The following is an 18424-nucleotide window of genomic DNA, read 5'->3' as shown; positions in this document are numbered from 1 at the left end:
TTTCTTCTTTCCTTGTGGTTATTATATATTTCATATATTTCATGTTATTATATATATATATATATATATATATATGTATATATATATATATATATATATATATATATATATATATATATATATATATATATATATATATATATATATATATATATATATATATATATATATATATATATATATATATATATATATATATATATATATATATATATATATATATATATATATATATATATATATATATATGTAACCGGTCGGAATTTACTGGACTTTAATTTCTCACTTGACTTGGGGTTTATTAAAGATTGATAGATGGTAATTGCAGTGGAAGCGCCCCTTTGAGAAAAATCCCGAACCAGCACAAGAACACTTAAATCTACTCGTCCGTGACCCGTGGAAGGATAGCGTCTGTGACTGGGATGAATGAGACACACTGTAAAATTTACACTTATATTCCCTCCAACACTACAAACACAATCAAATAATGGTGCACCAATATGCTCACTTCTTAACTTGAACTTAAAACACTACTCTGGGGAATAAAAGTTATTCATGATATTGAAATTATTAGAAACTCAGGCAACAATAAATTTAAAGTATTAAGAAATGTTGCTTGCACACATGAAACAGGCCTTAAGGGCTTTCAACAAAATTATATCACCCCAACAGATGCACAATTCCTAACCTAACTTAAACACTACTCTGGGGAACAAAGGTTATACCTGAGATCGGAATTATAAAGAAAAATTAAATGCATTAAAGGAATTAAATCAATTAAGAACTATTACTACACACGTCAAGATAATATCAGTAACTGAAGAAATGGTACTAACTACACGCAAAAATATTGTCACTATTATTGCGATGTTACTGGGTCCACCAATACCAGTGAACCATGCTCCACCCAACTCAACATACACCCATAATAAGGGAGATAAAATGTTCCTCTAGGTAACCCCTAGACTCATGGTCTCAGTGTGTGACCATTAATTTACTCAGATAGCCTCAGTGTACTCCCAGTGCGTCCATCGGCAGGAAGAGAGAACGCCAGCAGGTGTCTATGGCCAGTAGGTAACACCTTGGTAACGCCTTGGAGAGACGCGACGCTGGCTGGTCCTCAGTCACGTGGAACCATTCTGTCCAGCAAGACGTCCCTGCGCGTCCGTCACAGAAATAGTCACGTGGCCTAGTCACCTGTGCTGCACTATTGCAGTATAACAAGTAAGTCTCATTCGATCTCAGACAGGGTTTAGATAGGGCAGTGATAAAGTTAACAAGAGCTAACAGTGAGTTCATTTCAGGGTTTCCGTCAGAACCCACTTGACTGCGAGAAATTGACTGCGAGAGTGATGACTGCGAGAGATTGACTGCCGTTTGAGACTGCCGTTCATGATTGAGGGTGGCGATTGTCGCCATTGGACCGATCAGTGTAGGCTTGTCACTGTTTAGCGGGGTATCAAAGGATCTCTTGAGTGAATCTAGCCGTCTGGGTGCCCAGCTGATGACGGGACGATCGTTGGGGTCATCAGCTCTCCTCTACCTCGGCTCACAATACCACATGTCTCAAGCAGCTTAGTGAAACCCTCTTGCTAACGGGAAGCTAAAGCTTCTCTCAACTGTACAAGGTCTGATTCGCTCACTCCCTTCCGCTTCATGGATGGACTGGGGGTAAAGTGAAGCTAGCTGAGTGATACAGGGTCGCACACTGGGGCCAAGAGTCAGTGGAGTTTAGAGGTACACTTTTCAAGGTGGAGAAAGGCTGATTTGGGCCTTCAACTACGGGTGCCTGTTGGTTGTGCCTTAAGCGACTACGGAGTGCAGGTGGAATCTGTGTGTGTGTTAGGTTAGGGAGCATGGTTCACGGGTATTGGACTCAGTAACGTCTTTATAATAGTGACAATATTTTTGTGTGTAGTTACTACTATTTTTTCAGTTACTAATGTATGCTGTGTGCATTTAATATTTCTTTATAGTTTCAATCTCAGATATAACCTTTGTTCCCCAGAGTAGTGTTTAAGTTAGGTTAGGAGGTGTGCATCTGTTGGTGTAACATAATTATATTGAGTGCCCTTAAGGCCTATTCATTGTAGAGTTATAAATTTCTTATTTTTGAATACCATTTTCTCAGTGCTTGATATAATTTTGTTGAGTGCCCTTAGGGCCTATTCATTGTAGAGTTATTAATTTCTCATTTTTTGATACCATTTTCTCAGTGATTGATATTATTTTGTTGAAAACCCTTAAGGCCTGCATCTGTTGGTGTAACATAATTATATTGAGTGCCCTTTAGGCCTATTCATGGTGGAATAAATAATTTCTTATTTTTATACCACTTCCGCAGTGGTGGATATTATTCTGTGAAAACCCTAAAGGCCTGTTTCATGTGTGCAAGCAACATGTCTTAATACTTTAAATTTATTGTTGCCGGAGTTTCTAATAATTTCAAAATCAATGTATAACTTTTATTCCCCAGAGTAGTGTTTTAAGTTCAAGTTAAGAGGTGCGCATATTGGTGTACCATTATTTGATTGTGTTTGTAGTGTTGGAGGGAATATAAGTGTCTAAATTTTACAGTGTGTCTCATTCATCCCAGTCACAGACGCTATCCTTCCACGGGTCACGGACAATTCATTTTGTTAGTAAATTTAAGTGCTCTTGTGCTGGTTCGGGATTTCTCATTAAGGGGCGCTTCCACTGCCATTACCATCTAATAATCTTTAATAAACCCCAAGTCAAGTGAGAAAATAAAGTCCAGTAAATTCCGACCGGTTACATAAAAAAAAAAAAAAAAAAAAATATATATATATATATATATATATATATATATATATATATATATATATATATATATATATATATATATATATATATATATATATATATATATATATATATATATAGAGAGAGGGGTGAGATCAAGTCCACAATGGTCAGGTATTGGGTAATGACACTACTAATCTCCAAGAAGCAACGCAGCAATCGGTAGTCAGGTGAGAGGGTAAGCTGACCCAACCTTGTCACCTGGTTACACATCTTCTTAATTAAGAAATTATCCAGCATATACCTCGATCAGGCGTCAGCTTTTCGAAGGGCCCAAGAGGCACAAATAGCTAACAACTAATCATCGATTTCTCCCGGTGAAAATACGTGGATCATGGCCGCTTATGGAGAAAATTTTGATTCATATTGAAGAGTTGGAGGCATGTAAGGCAATAAAAAATTGTGATATAATAATAAAAATGATTTTATATATGGTAGTATATTGGATAGGACCTAAAACAAAGCGTAAGGCATGAAAGAATTTAAAAGGATTGCGCCTCGTTGAAACCTGCTTCGGCTTCGTCATTTTTACATGGGTGCTGTCTGATTTCACTAGCCGTTGTGACTTTGGTGTATCAGTATTGATAACTACTCAATTATGATTAAAACTTTAATATCATTACTCATAAGATACTTTAAATAAGGGTGAACAAATTGATTACAGTTCTGTAAGTGCAAAAATTAAGACTTAAGCGAACCTGAAATTCGTCGTATTACGTGCACAAATATGTGAACACAGCCACGAGAAAAGAAGCTTAGAGCAGAGCTGCTCTCTGGTTGTTTCTTGTGCTTTCCGAGTCCTTTACAACGGGCCCGATTTTTTTGTTATTCTAATTTATTGTTGACTGATTGACTTTTTTTCTTTTTTTTCTTTGTTTCCATAATTTTCTATATATTTTTTTTCCACTATTTCTTTCCGTATTGTGTCCTAATAATAGATCTCCTAGTTTTATTATTTTTTGAAGACTGTGTTGTACAACAGTTATTCCAAGACGGGGTACAATGTCGTCTTTCTTAATGACAGACCAAGAAAACTAACGCGTTAGCTATTCCGTAAATCTTAAAACGTCTTACAATAAACTCCTATAGATTACGGTGCATGCTCAAGTGTACTCTTATTAGGTCGACCTACTAACACCGATCTCTCAGGAGTTTCTGGTGTCCAGCTGGCTTACGGGAGTGGTAACAGTGCTTCTACATTTTTCTAGACGTAGTAAACCATTTCCGCCAGTGTGTTACGGCTTAATTGGTTTTCCAACATTTAAACGCAACATGATATATGTCCAGCCAAGTCAGCATGTTGGTGGCGTTACGCATCATGCGAGGCACAATATTGTTCCATTGATCACCACCAGGGTGAATGTTTTATCAAACGTTCCTTCTTCGAGGAAGGTGGATATAGAGTCCCACCGTGTCCCAGACCCTACCGACTCATTTACCCAGTGTAATATTAGCAGCAAAAATTGGATAGTAGTAACTGCAGTTTAAACAGGTGCTTTGCTTTTTCAGAATGAGGAAACATTCAGGGCCACTGTTCGCTTACCTGATGTTTTCACTAGGACTGATGTAGCCTGACTTACGAAACTTCCAGGGTTAAAGATCTTTCATGTGAATTTGCATTGAGTGCGATTCGTCCTGGTGGTTTAACAGATCTTCTCGTTCTGCATAAACCAGGCGCTCCCTGAATATTGAAACAGGGGTGTTGCTTGTGTAATTACTTATCTGGTTTACCATACTAGTGTTGTTTTACAGCCTACACAGTTCCCAATTGGTAGTGCCACACATACACTTACATAAACCAGACAGAAGAGGATAGATCAAACAGTACCGCGTTAACGTAAGTGATCACATTCAAGGCAAGACTAGGATCCTCGAGTTACTTGTCGACTACAAAAATTTTTTTAGCTTTACCTGGCAATCTGCTAGGTTGGACGAGTTTCACTTCACATCACATATCTTTAAAAACTGGATACAAACCTGATTTACATCCCAGCTTACAGACTACCGCATAGCCAATGCGCTGTATAGTTCAAAACATGGTCAAGATATGCTGGAACAAAACTTGTCACACATTTATAGTTCCTATTGAATTGCCCATTGTTTTTAGTCCTGACGAAGTGTGGAGTTGGCCCCCAGTCATTGATATTCAGCAAGTTAATTAAGGAACTCCGGATAGGTACTAAATGCCTATTCTGAGCGATATTTTTCTATATTTAATTAAAGATAATACTACTTTTAGCAATCCTTTGGGCCATTTTGAATTGTTACGTATGCCTATCGGCCTTCGATATGCACCATTAACTTTTCAAAGGATGATCAACACACTGTTTGGTGATTTAATAGGCAACACCGTATGTGCCAAGCTCAATGAAGTTTCCAGAAACTTTCCACAGCGGGACTTAAAAGTTAAACTTTCTGACTGTCAAATTTTAAAATCAAGAAAACAATTCCTTTGTCATGTAGTCTACGGAGATGGCATTCATACAGTTGACAGCAAACTCAAAGCCTTTATACACTTCCCACGTCCTACAACCGTTGATATCGTGTGTAATTTTCTAGATTTATCAAGATATTATCGTTCTTTTATAAATTAATATGTGACGTTATCATCGTTGCTGACTTAATTACTCAAGAAGGGCGCCATATTTGTCTGGAATGTTGAGCAGGAGACAAGTTTTATTGTACTGAAGACGGTATTTCCAAATGCGCCTGTTTTGGCATTTCCTGGCTACACTCACCCATTTACTCTGTGTACTGACGCCTCAAGGCAAGTTGTTGTTGTTGTTGTATAGATTGTCGGACCGTAGTCCGACACGGGCCTTTGCCTATAGGCTGCCCGTTTGGTGGTTCCGGCTGGAGCTCCAGGAGCAGCCAGACCGGATTGGGATTGGAGGTGGTCCCACCTGCAGATTGGAGGGATACTGCAGGTTGCAAGTGTGAGCGGACCCCCGATCAGTGGACGCTTACCACCGGCCCCCACTCTTGGACGTGGTCAGCCTTCGGAGTGGCGCGCCCCCCGAACTGGGGTCCGCACTTGCTGGGAGAGGATGCTTTCTAAGCTATCTGGGTGGTGGGTATCGTGTGATGACCCGGAGTAGGTGGTGAATGTGGTCTGTATGGGCCTTTCGGGTTAGAGTGGCCGCTGGTGTTGTGTGTGTTTCTTGGGAGATTTGAGTTCTGTTTCGGAGGCTTTGTGTGACCTCGCAATCGAGGAGATAGTGTTCAAGTGGGTTGGCTGCTGGCTCCTGACAGTAGGTGCATTCCGTGACGTCATTTCCGATCATCTGCCAGGAGCACTTGTACCCTAGTCGTAGTCGGTGAAGGCTGACTTGGGTTTGTCTTGGAGTTTTCTTGTCTGCGAAAGGTGGTTTCAAGGCAAGAGCTCGGCGATGTACTCATGCAGCTGGACACATGTGGGAAATATAGAGTGATTGGTTAAGCCAGTCACAAACTTAATGACGCAGAAACACGCTATTCAGTAATGCATCTGGAAACATTAGCTCAAATTAATAGAGTTATGCGTTAATGACTATTTTTAGAGAAAATGGAAAGTTTTACAAACAAATATTTGGCATGAGCATGGGTAATTTCTGCTCCTTTAGCCTATATTTACATGGGGTATATGGAGTTTTTTAAAGCTTGATTACTACCTCTAGCGTATTGCCAGATACCCAAAGAATGTTCTATACTACTGAGGGTATATACAAACACTTGTTGTCTTTAAAAGTAGGTTCTATTCTCGCACGGGAGATATAATTACAGTAGGACGCGGAAGCCTGTGGGCACGCCACCAGGACTCAGTCTTAACTACCTCTACATCTATCTATGTATTACTACGCGCTGGCCTGTACAGATGCCAGCATTCACAAGCTGAATACATAAAGTATAAATGTGATAATTTATATACATAATATGGTGCACAATAAATAGAATATTACATAGAATTAATACATGTTCTGTAATACTTTACTATACATAATTAATAATAGTAATATAACAATATACAGCTGAAGGTACTACTTTGTGTCCATATATATCATACACTACCCAACCTGGGTGATTTTATTCCTCCATGGTATAGATATGTAGATGATGTTCTTTGTCTTTGGCCAAGGAAACAGGGATCCACTGGAATTTTTAGACAAACTTAATGTTATTGTCCTTAGTATTACCTTAAAAATGGAAAGATAAATGCATGAATCCTTTTCATGGCTAGTGCTATTCGTCAATAATGGCTAGTGCCTACAAGAGAGCTCAGCCATGTTAATATTATGATTTTTAAATCGACTCTGTATCTGTGTTCTTCTGGCTAATAAACTGTTTCAATATCAATTCAATATCAATGTTGATTGTGAGCAGGTCTGTGCGCTTCTGAGGGCCGAGTTAGTGACCGAGTTAGTGAAGCACAGGGAAGAAAACTTGAAATTAAAGGAAGCGATTGCGAAGATGAAGGAGGAAGGCACGGGACAAGGAAAGCCCTTGTCTGGCGAAGACACAGGCCATTGGAGGGTTGTGAGGAGAGGAACAACCAAACTGGTGTTGAAAAAAGTCTCTTTTAGTCCTTTGATAGACGATTTGGACGTTAGCATAGTCAGGAACAGGGCTGATAAGGAAGGTACGAAAACCTTAAATGTTGGTGATTCCCAGGTACGGTACCTGGATAAGGTTTTCTGTGGTAAAAATCAAATATAAGATGAGAGTGTGTTTGCCAGGAACTGGGGTGAGGGCTATAGTTGACAGGATGGACAATATCTTGCATGGTAATAGGAACAAACCCATTATCTGCCTCAGTGCAGGAGGCAGCGATCTTGGCCTGTGTAGGAGTGAGGAGCTCCTTGATATGTTCATGACAGCTATAGAGCGTATTAGGGTGAAGGGAGGGATCCCTCTCATATGTGGTGTCCTACCTAGGAGAGTTGGCAATGAATCGTTGTCAAGGGCAGTTGCTGTCAACGTCCGTCTTGACAGATATTGCAAGTCAATATCGGTCCTCATGTGTCCAGCTGCACGAGTACATCGCCGAGCTCTTGCCTTGAGGCGTCGGTACACAGAGTAAATGGATGAGTGTAGCCAGGAAATGCCAAAACAGGCGCATTTGAAAATACCGTCTTCAGTGCAATAAAACTAGTCTCCTGATCAACATTCCAGACAAATAAGGCGCCCTTCTTGAGTAATTAAGTCAGGAGCGATGCTGACGTCACATATAGATTTATAAAAGAACAATAATATCTAGATAAATAAAGAAAATTAAACACGATATCAACAGTTGTAGTACGTGGGAAGTGTATAAAGGCTTTGAATTGCCTTGAGTGTGACCACTTACCTTAATGCGGTACTATTTGATCCATCCTCTTCTGTCTGTTTTATGTAAGGGTATGTGTGGCACTACCAATTGGGAACTGTGTAGGTTGTAAAACAACTGTAGTATGGTAAACCAGATAATTAATTACACAAGCAACACCCCTGTTTCAATATTCAGGGAGCGCCTGGTTTAGGTACAACGAGTACATCTGTTAAACCACCAGGACGAATCGTACTCAATGCAAATTCTCATGAAAGATCTTTAACCCTGGAAGTTTCGTAAGTCAGGCTACGTCAGTCCCAGTGAAAACCATCAGGTAAGCGAACAGTGGCCCTGATTGTTTCCTCATTTTGAAAAAAACAGAGCACCTGTTTAAACTGCAGTAACTATTATCCAATTTTTGCTGCTAATATCACACTGGGTAAATGAGTTGGTAGGGTCTGGGACACGGTGGGACTCGGGAACCATCTTCCTCGAAGAAGGAACGTTTGATAAAACATTCACTCTTGTGGTGATAAATGGAACAATATTGTGCCTGGCATGATGCGTCACGCCACCAACAGTGATAATATGCAGACTTGGCTGGACATATATCATGTTGCGTTTAAATGTTGGAAAACCAATTAAGCCGTCAGCTGGTAAGTTAAAGTCTTTGACTATGTAACACACTGGCGGAAATGGTTTACTACTTCTAGAAAAATTTAGAAGCACTGGTACCACTCCCGTAATCCAGCTGGCACCGGAAACTCCTGAGAGATCGGTGTCAGTAGGTCGACCTTATGAGAGTACGCTTGTGCTTGCACCCTTATCTATAGGCGTTTATTGTAAGACGTTTTAAGATTTACGGAATAGCTAACGCGTTAGCTTTCTTGGACTGTCATTAAGAAATGCGACATTATACCACGTCTTGGGAATAACTGTTGTACAACACAGTCTTCAGAAAAATATAAAACTAGGAGATCTATTATTTGAATACAATATGGAAATAAATAGTGAAGAAATATATAGAAAATTATAGAAAAAAGACAAAAAAGGAAAAAAAATCAATCAGTCAACAATAAATAAGAATAACAATAAAATCGGGCCCGTTGTAAAGGACTAGGAAAGCAGAAGAAACAACCAGAGAGTAGCTCTGCTCTACCCTTCTTCTCTCGCGGCTGTGTTCACATATTTGTGCACGAAATACGACGAATTTCAGGTTCGCTTAAGTCTTAATTTTTGCACTTACATAACTGTAATCAATTTGTTCACCCGTATTTAAAGTATCTTATGAGTAATGATATTAAAGTTTTAATCATATTTGAGTAGTTATCAATATTGATACACCAAAGTCACAACGGCTAAGCAGGTTTCAACGAGGCGCAATCCTTTTAAATTCTTTCATGCCTTACGCTTTGTTTTAGGTCCTATCCAATATACTAACGTATATAGAATTATTTGTATTATTATATCACAATTTTTTATTGCCTTACATGCCTCCAACTCTTCAATATGAATCAAAATTTTCTCTATAAGCGGCCATGATCCACGTATTTTCACCGGGAGAAATCGATAATTAGTTGTTAGCTATTCGTGTCTCTTGTGCCCTGCGAAAGGCCTGATCGACGTGTTAGCTTTTCCCTCTGAAAGTGTCATGTGCACAAATTAACAGCAGCCTCTGCGCGGACAGAATAGCTAACGCGTTAGCTATTCCGTGCATCTAAAACGTCTAACAATAAATGCCTTATATCTAGGGAAAGTACGTTGGTACCCACTCTTACTAGAACAGAACACACTTCTGTTTTCTTCAACGTCTCGATTAATGAAGCCGCGTGAGAAGTGTTGCTTTGCATTGTTACGGCTGTACTTCTCCCGCGCCTTGTAGAAGAAGGAGGTGTTCTTTCCCCGACTGCTTATAATATATCAGTATTGTTCCAGTAAGAGTGCTGCCCTCTTGTGGTCTGCGTACGAATGAGTTGTGAATGAGATAGTCTCATGCTTCATTGTACTATAGTGAATGATTTAGTCTCATGCTTCATTGCACTATAGTGAATGAGAGTGTTTCCATTCCTTATATGTATTGTAGTAGTTGACTTGTTTGTTAGATAATATACGGAAGTCATTCTGATTCCTGCTGTCACCTGTACAAGTTCCTCAACAACTGCAATTCTTCAAGTACGTGTTTACTTACCCCACCATGAGCGAAGAGAAACCAAACAATCTGATTAGGGAAATGAATTCTATTAACCTTAGTGATAGTCAGTACAAAACTGATAGTATGTTACATAAATTTGTCAGTGGCCCAAGGATAAAAATGCTTTGAAAGCATTTGAGGTAGATGTGGGATAGATGATTAGTGGGTCTCAAGCTCTTCTTTCGTGTGAGGCAGAGTTGGTGTGTGGATTAGTGGATCCCATGTTATTAACCTAACCTGATATTATTGAAAGATTTTTTATCTCCAATTTCTATATAATACCATGAAAAGCTCATTGAAGAAAATAATACCAAGGATAAGCTCATTGGGGAAAATTAATACCAATGACAAGCTAATTGAAGAGAATTAATACCAATGACAAGCTCATTGAAGAGAATTAATACCAATGACAAGCTCATTAGGGAAAAATATTATCAAAGACAAGCTCATTGAAGAAAATTAATACCAATGACAAGCTCATTGAAGAAAATTAATACCAATGACAAACTCATTGAAGAAAATTAATACCAATGACAAACTCATTGAAGAAAATCAATACCAATGACAAGCTCAATGAGGAAAATTAATACCAATGACAAGCTCATTGAAGAAAATTACTACCAATGACAAGCCCATTGCTGCTTTAATTAACACGGATTTAAAATCCGTGGATGCCCACCTCTTGCTTGTACAGACTCTTTATTTAACCCCTAATTTGCATGGCACAATTCTGTGATTTTTCTCCTTTAACTAGAAGTAGTGCTACCGTATACTCTACTTCTATTTTTATTCACAGTCCAATGTTCTCACCTCATGACAAATGGAACCTTTCCCAATATATGTAATTACACACTTTTGACCCTGGATAAACAAACTGAGCATTATTTGTACCTGATCACTTCTCAATTGTTTTAGTAGCGGATGATCCAAAGGTGACGTCACAGTGTAAATAATCATATCTGTGTTTGTATGTATGTCCGGCCTATGCATTCATGTTTATTCCTGCTGCAATCTGGTACAGTACTTTATACAAACAACATAGGTAGTAGGTGATAGGTAGTTGGCCATAGGTAGTAGGATAGTAGGCAGCTACCAAACAGGGAGGTACTACCACCTGGGAAGATATTGGAAGCAGAATGTATTGTCTAATGGTAGACCCTGTTGCCATATAAGAACATAAGAACATAGAAAATAAGGAGTCTGCAATGGGCCGGTTGGCCTGTGCATTGCAACTCCTGTCGAGAGTTATTACCACTCTCTATCATCCATGAAACTATCTAGCCTCCTTTTAAAACTTTCCAGCGTTCCAGCACTTACTGCAAAGTTGCTAAGCTTCTTCCACTCGTCTACTACCCTATTTGTGAACCAGTTCCTTCCTATCTACCCCCTAAATCTATGGCGTCACGAAATTTGTGACCAAGTCCCACGTTGCTGATCTGACTTTCTGCCTCATATAAACACAATTGCAGGGAATCAATTGTTTCTCTTACTATTGACAACACAACATACATATATTGTTTCTCACTTTTGATCGTTTTTTTATTTCTTTTTATTATTATTATTATTATTATTATTATTATTATTATTATTATTATTATTATTATTATTATTATTTTTACAGTGTAATCATCATTATTATTATTATCATTATTAATTTATTATTTCATGTTATTTTTGTATTTTGTATTATAAGTTTTATTTACTATGAATAATTATTATTATTATTATTAGTAGTAGTAGTAGTAGTAGAAAGTAGTAGTAGTGTTACATTTTCGCCCCCCAGGCTCCGATGTGGGTCATTGACCTGTGCCAGGGTGGGCTAATCCCCGTAAAAAAAAAAATGCTCGCACAGTGCTTACATAATATGTTTATGCACATAGTTCCACGAAAATGGTATTTCATGCACATCTTAATAATGTGTGATATTTTTTTTTCATGACCAACCCAGTGTCATTTTTCTTATATGGCTTCAGAATATTGTGAACCTTGCCAGCCCATCCTCATTTTTTGCCTTTAATTTGATTTTAACTTCAGATTTGATATATTTATTGTTTTAAATGTTAATATTGCTCCTGGCAAACTCAATCTAGTTTATGACAATTTAACATTATATACTTATCTCAATAAAATGCAAACCCCTTCATTTGAAGATATTTTTCTATATTATTTTTCTTCAGGTTTTATGATTCCCAGTTTTGCCATACCAACTTACAATCTCATTTTATCAGTTTTATGCAATTGTATATTCTTAAGCCCTGGCATGTTAGGCATTTAAGGCTAGGAAATCAGCACCTCAACCCCCAGTTGTAGATTCCTCAGTTTAGCTACAGCATATTTTATATTTCATAACATGGATAGGCATCCATAAGTATTATTTTATACTATGTGGTTAGTTTAAAACTCATAGAACTCGGAGGGTGGTAGCCGAGGAATTTATTAGCACCTGTCTAACAGAGAGTAATACTTATATAAATGTGGGTTACATAAATTAGGTTTATATAATTACATCACCCATGATAACTTTCCTATTAGACGTGAATAGTCATCAATTGAGCGCAGAATAATCAATTAAGTAGCCGGCTATCGGCAGTTTCATTCTCATCTCTAAGCCACTGAGATGTGTGCTTTAAGAAGCTAGTTTTACCTAAGCGTCCTCCCTTATTAATGCTTTTCAGCTCATAGCATTAATTACAGTAATATTTTAGGTATTGTGCAAATTGGAGAAAAGACAATTTGGGTTTGAAAATGCAACCCATAAACATTTATGAATGTTGCTTCCAGTTCGACTCTATTCAGTGATTCCAACAAGTAACCGAATTCGGCAACACCATGGATGGTCCAATAAAATCTGCAAAAGATTCTAAAATATGATGATTTAAAAAATGCAAATTATTTAGTCATTACAACGTTCACCTTTGATCTATTACAGCCACATTAACTACGAGTATGTCGCACCCAGTTGAGTCTTCACAATTAGTTCTTGAAGTGAGTTTTATTTGTTTCGTATTTACACAAGTTTTTTTTAAATCCATTTAATTTTGTCAAAATCACCATTTAAACATCATTTACTTGAGAAACTCAACGCATAGAAAATTAGTTTTACGAGCACTTTAAAGTTTATGTCGAGGTGTATAAAGAGATCAATAAAAGTATTTGATGAGTACTGCCCGAATGCAACTTGCGTATATATGTTGTTGAATTAACTCTTAGACGTGCTCTGGTGGAAGGAGTGCAACGTACTAATAGTGTTGATGATTGCACGAGTTATCATATTTTTAGTTCAAAATTATGAAGCCAAAGACTTCTGAGAGAAATCCCTCCTCCTCCAATCACCAGCCATCATCTAATATAAAAAACACGGCTGGCAAGAAACCCCTACAAGGCACACATAATTATTATACGAAATATAAGGGGAATTGAATTTCAGTTTGACCAGTGATGCCCTCTAAGTCTAATCTGTTTTACCCTCACAGTCTCCTGGAATGGCCCAAAGGAACTCGGTAGATAAGCAGTCCTCAAACTTGTCACATTTGAAATCACAACTCACAAAACGCCCTTTGCTCCACTATATATATATATATATATATATATATATATATATATATATATATATATATATATATATATATATATATATATATATATATATATATATACTAGCAGAAACGCCGCCCTCCTGGCGGTTCATTCACTAGGCCACGGTAGGACGCCACCCTCCGGGAGGCTCCACATTGTCTCACTGTTCAGTCCCCAAAACTTCTTCTTCCATCAATAGTTCATTAACGGTGTATGTAAGTTCCACCATGTTTTTCACTACAACGGTACAGCAAAATAATTTTTGTTTAGCATTAAACTGTTATTATTGTATTGTCTAATCATCACTACATATAACACCACCCATCATCACTACATATAGCATCATCCATCATCACTACATATAACACCATCTATCATCACTACATATAACACCATCCATCATCACTACATATAACACCACCCATCATCACTACGTGTAACAACATCCATGATCACTACATATAACATCATTCATCATCACTACATATAACACCATTCATCATCACTACATATAATACCATCCATCATCACTGCAGATCGGTAAAGTAGTTTCCGAGATTCTCGTGCGGACACACAAACAAACACACCACACACAAACAGACATACTTCTTTGTTTTATATAGATAGATATATATGTAATATTCAGAAATTTCGGGGTGATATTTAGAGACGTTAGTAAGTAAATACTAATATGGCGATACGCTGAGTCATTCAAGCCACGCAACAGGTTGACTGAGCGAGGGTGGCTCCCACGCCTAGACGTAGTGAGCGTATCTGGAACTAGGCCTATACAATATTAAATGTAATTTACCGAATTGTTATGGACGCGAATCATGAAATTAAATGACATTTATTAAATTTAAAATTATTTTAGATCGTTTCTCAGTCTAAATATGTTACGTGTGTCCCAACAAAGCTATTAGTTATGCGGGAAAATATGTCACATAGGCCCAAGCCTTGGGAAAACACGATGCTGGCTGGTCCTCAGTCAGACAATAGCTGTTCGTCCAGACGGACGTCCTCTGCGCGTCCGGCCAGGAAAAACAACCACGTGGCCTAGTCTCGTTGCGTGCACAGCTTCATCAGTGTTGCAAGTAAGTTTATTCGATCTCAGACAAGGTTTAGATAGGGCGGAGAAGAAGTTAACAATAGCTAACAGAGGGTTTATTGCAGGGATTCTGTAGAGCTCACGCGGTCGAGTTGAGCAGTTTGAGGGGTGGAGCGGAGTGAGCTGTCTGTGTTGACCACTAGTTAGCGAAGTTTTAGCTGGGACATCCCGAAGGAACGAGTGTTGCTGACACCTAACTACGTGGGACCAGCGTCCGCCCTCGGTTGACGATCGTTTGTGGTCACCAGATCTCCCCCACCTTGGTTCACAACACCACATATCTTCAGTCAGTTTATTGAAAACCTTTTACTAAGGGGAAAATAGAACCCACCTCAGCTGGGCAGGTTTCAATGGCTGACTGGCCCTCGCTCTCTTCCGGTTCATGGATGTACCGAGTGTAAAACTGAGGCAGTCTGAGTGAATGAACGGTCACATACTGAGATCAGGAGTCTAGTGGGTACTTAGAGACATTTTATCTCCTCAGTGTGGGTGTGTTCTGAGCTTGTGTGATGTATGTTACGGAAAATGGTGATAAGGTGTATTTAAAATTTTCCAAGTCCAGGTGTGAAAACAGCACTCTTCATGGTTGATTTTCACACGTGAGATGTAAGAATTCCTATCCAGAGTTGTGAAGGGCTTGTTAGGGCCTTAAAAATACGGGTGCATAGGGAACCTATGTGTGAGATTAAGGAGCATGCTTTACGGGTATTGGTAGAGAAAAACATTCATGACTCCTGAGATTTTAGAGAAAGTACTGACAAAAATCCGCGGAGCACCCGCCTGCCTAATGGGTCATGAGTGATTTTCTCGGGTTTCTTGTAAATGCCGGCCTCCTTGGCAGGCTAGTAGTTACACCTTTCGGGTTATTGGGCAGTTAGGATTGTAGTAGTTGTGGATCATCCCAGACAGGCTATGATTGATCCATGTGTGGAGTTAATAATTTCTTAATATGTTTTATACCATTTCTCAGTGAACGATATTATTTTGTTGAATGCCCTTAAGGCCTGTTCATGGTGGAGTTAATAATTTCTTAATATTTTTTATGCCATTTCTCAGTGACTGATATTATATTGTTGAATGCCCTTAAGGCCTGTTCATGGTGGAGTTAATAATTTCTTAATATTTTTTATACCATTCTCTCAGTGACTGATATTCATGTGTGTAAGCAACATTTCTTATTAATTTGATACTATTGTTTTCTAATGTTTATGTACATGCCATTACTCAAATTCATGTTAACGGATTCGTTATGTTTGATGAGACTAGATTCTATAATGTTCCTACTGTCAATTGAATTACAAGGTAATATTGAGGAGGCATTATCCCAGTCAATGCAATGCTTGTTATCCCTCAAATGAACAAACAGAGCATTGGATTCCTGGCATGTCCTAACACTATATTTATGTTGTTTAAGTCTAGTTACAAGCTCTTTACCTGTCTGGCCTAAGTAAAACATATTACATTCCTTGCAAGGGACTTTATAAATGCAGCCATTTGTATTGTTAGGGGAGTTCTTGATTAACATTTGTTTAACAGTGCATGTGTTTTTAAATGCCACATTGACATTCCAGGTTTTTAGTTGTAAAGGAATTTGAGAGAATTTTTGTGAAATGGTAATACTAAGAGATTCTTATGGTCATGGGTGGGCTTGGGGTCAGTTCTATAAAAAAAATTCTTAGTAATGTTCACACATTTGTCTATGAAAGATCTAGGGTATTTAAGGTTTGAGCCAATATTATAGATATATTTATATTCCTCATCAATGAATTCCGGGCTGCAAATTCTCAAAGCATGTAAAAACATTGTTGAAAATACTGACTGTTTGACTCTATTATGGTGGGCAGAATAATAATGAATGTATGAACACACATTAGTAGGTTTTCTATAATTACTGAACTTAAAGATGTTACCCATTCTGTGGATCAGACAGTCTACGAAAGGCAATTTACAGTCATGCTCTAATTCCACAGTGAATTTGATCGAGGGGGCTAAGTTATTAAGTTGTGGCAGGAAAGCTTTTAGGTCCTCATTACTTGGTCAGAGACATAATACATCATCTACATATCTAAACCAGACTGCTGAATGTGGTAAGATATTACTTAATAGTTTCTTTTCAAAGAATTCCATATATAGGATGCTTAATACAGGTGAGAGTGGATTACCCATTGCCATATCATTTTTTTGAGCATAATATTCTCCATTGAATTCAAATTTACAATCCTTAATACATAGTTTGATGAGTTCAATGAAGTCATCTTTCGAGACAGGCAATGAAATATTATCCAGGGAATATATGAGGAACTCCAGTAAATCATCAACTGGGACCTTTGTAAAGAGTGATGTTACATCAAAACTGACCAGTTTAAAATCATAATTAATGTGTAAGTTATTGAGTTTATCAACCAGATCCATATGATTCTTATTATTAGAGTTAGAAATGTTGCCAACTAGGGGATTTAGTGAAGATTAGTAGGGTCATTACCTATACTTGACCTCTGTGGACCTGATCTTCCCCTCCTCTGTATATATAACTTGTTCTGCACTTCTACTTAGTTTGTACTCACCCCTGAAGATGTGAATTACACGAAAGCGCTTGGGAACTTCGTGTTTTCTTTTTCCTTGTGGTTATCATATATATATATATATATATATATATATATATATATATATATATATATATATATATATTTTTTTTTTTTTTTTTTTTTCCTATATATATATATATATATATATATATATATATATATATATATATATATATATATATATATATATATATATATATATATATATATATATATGTATATTACAGTCAAAGTGAGTAATTAGTCATTTCATATATAATTAAACCTAAAACATGAAGTAACATAGCTCCAAAAACTCAGTAAGACAAATAAAATTTAATAGTGCAATAAGTACATTAATTGCCTCACGAAATAGAAGTAGCACTTCTTCAAAACAAAGAACACCTTTTTTTACGACAATTTAAAGAAAACTAACTTATACAGAATTGACCACCGAGTTCCAGCTTTTCATACCTGTCTAATACAAAAAAAAAAAAACTAATAGCTCTTTTAATTTTCAGCGATTACAGATTTTGTTCAAATTATTGCAAATTCCATCTTGAATTACAATCCCCGAGAAAAACATTACATTACAATAGCTTTCCACCTATATTTATTGATATTTGCATTTTGCATAGGGACTGAACGCCCTAAACTACCCAACTCTCACATCCAGTCAGCCATTACAAGAATTGCTATAGATTATTTCCCAAAAGATTACCAAGGTTCTTATAGCTTTACCTTTAGGAACAAACTGGCCAAGATGTTACGATAATTTTATCCGTAAGTTTCAAAGGTTATTTATTTTAATAGATCGAGTCCCTGAAGAAAAACAATCCTCAGAACATTTGTAATAGCATACCTAGTTGTATTAGACA

General features: G+C 37.5%; 1 long non-coding RNA gene across 1 annotated transcript in view; it reads right to left on the bottom strand.

The window, feature by feature from the left end:
- The window catches only part of LOC121869259, a 103508-nt gene that overhangs the window by 51935 nt on the left and 33149 nt on the right, over positions 1-18424 (bottom strand). Inside the window, exon 2 of the long non-coding RNA XR_006089517.1 lies at positions 10296-10325. This is a non-coding gene — a long non-coding RNA (uncharacterized LOC121869259). The remainder of the gene's footprint in view (positions 1-10295; positions 10326-18424) is intronic.

This window comes from Homarus americanus, unplaced genomic scaffold (assembly GCF_018991925.1).
Source record: "Homarus americanus isolate GMGI-L3 unplaced genomic scaffold, GMGI_Hamer_2.0 scaffold36734, whole genome shotgun sequence".
Lineage (NCBI taxonomy): Eukaryota > Metazoa > Arthropoda > Malacostraca > Decapoda > Nephropidae > Homarus > Homarus americanus.
This window is presented reverse-complemented; position numbering and strand designations above follow the sequence as displayed.